Here is a 3,962-nt window from a genome sequence, read left to right on the forward strand (position 1 = left end):
TTGTGTCTTTTGTCCTGAGAGCATTGGCTATAGGACGACTCATAAACTGAATTTATTTATTTATTTATTTATTGCATTTATATCCCACCTTTTTTCCTCCAAGGAACTCAAGGCAGCGTACATGATCCTCCTCCTTCCTCCATTTTATCCTCACAACAACAACCCTGTGAGGTAGGTTGGGCTGAGAGTCTGTGACTGGCCCAAAGTCACCCAGTGAGCTTCCATGGCCGAGTGGGGAGTAGAACCCGGATCTCCCGACTCCCAGTCCAGCACTCTAGCCACTACACCACACTGGCTCTCCAATGAATAAATGCACTGCTGATGTGCATGTTCAAGGTCCTTGCTTTTCCTTCTTAGGGTTCTGTACCTTTGAACCAGGCATGGATAGCCCTTCAAACAGAGGGTACTTTCAGACAGAAGGCTGCAAAATAGGCCACATTACTATCCTGTTTGGGCCAGCACCCATATGTGCCTGCCCGGACCTTAAGTTCATCTTCAGGGGTCTTTCACCATGAGCCGCGTCAAAGGAAGTGAGGCAGGCGGCTACCAGGAAGGCCTTTTCTGCTATGGCACCCCAGCTGTGGAATAAGCTCCCTAAAGAGGTTTGCCTGGTGCCTACATTGTACTCCTTCTGGCACCAGGTGAAGACCTTTTTATTCTCCCAGTATTGTAGCATTTTAGCTTCCTAGCCTTTTAGCACTGGTGTCTTAAATCTGTATTTTAAATCTCTGCATTGCTGCTAGGCTTTATTCCGGTTGTACTGTTACATTGTGGTTTTAAGCTTTTATATTTCATCTGTTTTATGCCGCACTTTGTGGTTTTAATTTTTGTGAACCACCCAGAGAGCTTTGGCTAATGGGTGGTATAGTACTGAAATCAATCAATCAATCAACACTGTGGGAAGGTTACCATCGTTCAAATTCCCACTCAGACATAAAGCTCACAAGATGAAGTTGTGCCAGTCACCACTCCCAGCCTAACCTACCTCACAGGGTTGTTGTGAGCACAAAGAGGGAGGGGAGAAACACGTACACCACCCTGAGCTCTTTGGAGGACTGGAAGCATAACAGTGTCATAAGTAAGCATTAGGCATTTTGTTTTAGATGTTATAATATTTTAGGGCACAATCCTATGCATGATTAGATAGAAAAAGGTCCTACAGCTCCCAGCATACCCCAGCCTATGCTGGCTGGGGAATGCTGGGAGTTGTAGGACTTTTTTCTGTCTAAACATGCATAGGATTGCACCTTTATTGTATTTACAGTGTCTATGTACTGCCCTTCATCAAAATTGACTCCTGGGTGGATTACAAATATAAAAGAATGAGCACAATGTTAAAATGATACCGTCGTGGTGGTACCCAAGATTTGGGAGGTCTGAGCCATCACGGCTCAGAATAGGGCTTTTAGTATCATAGCACCCACTCTCTGGAATTCCCTACCACTACTACAAATGAGGCAGGAGCCAAACGTTCTGGGGTTTCTGTGCCTACTGAAAACATACCTTTTCCAATGGGTATTTTCAGGACGGTCAATTTGTCTTCTGTTTGAAGACTTCTTTTTGTACATCACTTAGAAATGTCTTTAATATAAGCGATTCATAAATATTGTTAAATAAAATACATACATGAAATACAACACACTAAGGGTGTAATCCTACGCATGTTTAGACAGAGAAAAGGCCTACAACTCCCAGCATGCTGGCTGGGGAATGCTGGGAGTTGTAGACCTTCTCTCAGACTCTAAACATGCGTAGGATTGCACCCTAAAACAAACTTACAGTAAAAAGCAGCAAATAAAAATGGCATAAAACGTCAAATGAACAATACCTAAAATGTCTGAGTTAATAAAAAGATGTTTGCCTAGCACATGAAAGACAGGCAGATTGATACGGGAACAGATGCTCCTTCACATACCTGGGAGTGAAGCTGCTTCTTTTGGGTCAGGGGTGGGCAGCTGTGGGCCCCCAGGGACCATTTTTGCCCCTCACACCCTGCACAGGAAGCACTCCAACTAGGGCCCCATGGAACTGCTCCTGCACCCCAGAGTGGTGGCAAAAAAAGGCACAGGTTCGGTGGCAAACCAATGGAGCAGTTATTAGATCAAATGTACCTCGAGAACGAGCTAAATTTGACCTATTTGCGGCTCTGTAGTGGTAAATGGATGAAGGGGTGTTTTTTGCCGCCGCCACAAATTTCGGGAAGGGCTGCAGTGAGGACTACATCTTGCCACCCCTGTTTTAGGTTATTAATATAGAATACAATTAAATAAACGGTAACATGTTGAGCTACCTGTATTTTGGTTCTTGCGGTTCTGCCCTGATTTCACTCTCGCGTCCAATGGCCTCCTCACCTTAACATTTCAGGTTACAGGTCTGCTTTCAGGTGCCCTTTAAAAAAAATCCTAAAATCCCTTCTTCCTTTGCACACAGTGGGGCCTTCCTAGTCATGAGGGCAAAGATGTTATGACGCTGTCCCCTTAAACTACCTCCCCTCCCCATCCAACTGCAGTCCTAGCAGCTTGTCAGCTCTAAATGCAAGGGAAAGGATATTAATTTCAGTTCTGAACAGTCCATAGAGGCTATATATGTGTTCTGTATTTAAAAATAAAATTAAAAAATCCTTAAATAATGCAGCTTTGTTGTAATGGCCATAATGGTTGGCACAATAGATATTCATAAGCGTAGGTGTCTCAGTGCAAGGAGAAAAATCTGCAAAGGACTGAAGTCCTCTAGTGGTAAAATATGCCATCGCACTTTATTTATTTATTTGCTTGCTTGCTTGCTTACTTACTTACCATACTTATATGGCCCCCCATCAACGTGCGTTCTCTGGGAGGCTTACAAAGCCGAGAATAAAATACACCATTAACATTCAGGACTATGATTAAAATGCAATAAAAACAGTAAAATGGGGCCCCCAAACATTCCTTTCTAGCCGAGAAAAAATGATACTAATTACTGCTTAGACCTTAGAAATTTGTTTGGGTTTTTTTAAAAAACCTCCAAGATAGTTTAAAAAGTCTGGGTGAATAAAAAGGTGCTGAAAATATGGCAAAAGAAGGCATCAGGTGAGCCGTTGTGGGGAGGTTACTCCTTCAGCAGGGTGCCACTCCCGAGAAGACCTCCCCCGCTAGTAATCAATAAGAACATAAGGAGAGCCATGCTGGATCAGACCAAGGGTCCATTTAGTCCAACATTCTGTTCACACAGTGGCCAACCAGCTGCCCATGGGAAACCCACAAGCAGGACAGGAGTGCAACAGCACCCGCCCACCCATGTTCCCCAGCAATACCAATGACATTTTAAAACTTCTTTTGAAAATGCCCCTCAATATTTATTTTTTCATTTCATTTCTATACTGCCCAATAGCCAAAGCTCTCTGGGTGGTTCACAAAAATTAAAACCAAAGAGCACACAATAAAATATAAAATATATAAAACATTAAAACCACAGTGTAACAATACAACCAGAATAAAACCTAGCAGCAATGCAAGAATTTAAAATACAGATTTAAAACAGCAAAGCTAAAAGTCTAGAAAACTAAAATGCTAAAATGCCTGGGAAAATAAAAAGGTCTTTACCTGGCGCCGGAAAAAATACAGTGTAGGTGCCAGGCGAACCTCACTAGGGAGCTCATTCCACAGCCAGGGTGGCACAGCAGAAAAAGCCCTCCTCCTAGTAGCCACCCGCCTCACTTCCTTTGGCAGGAGCTCACAGGGAAGGGCCTCTGAAGATGATCTTAAGGTCCGGGCAGGCACATATGGGAGGAGGCAATCCTTCAGATAACCTGGCCCCAAGCCATTATGGGCTTTGAATGTTGATGTCAGGGTGGAAACTGAGCCAATAGAGCCCCAGAGCAGTTCTGATTCTGAGGAGGAACAGCAATCTGTGGGAGAGGAGCTCGCTCATCTCTCACAAGCACAGCAGCTGGCAGAGATTCCTCCTGCCAGCATTCCTGGGAT

The sequence above is a fragment of the Heloderma suspectum genome, chromosome 11 (genome assembly GCF_057233095.1).
Source record: "Heloderma suspectum isolate Gila_16-S chromosome 11, 16-S_ref, whole genome shotgun sequence".
Classification (NCBI taxonomy): Eukaryota; Metazoa; Chordata; class Lepidosauria; order Squamata; family Helodermatidae; genus Heloderma; species Heloderma suspectum.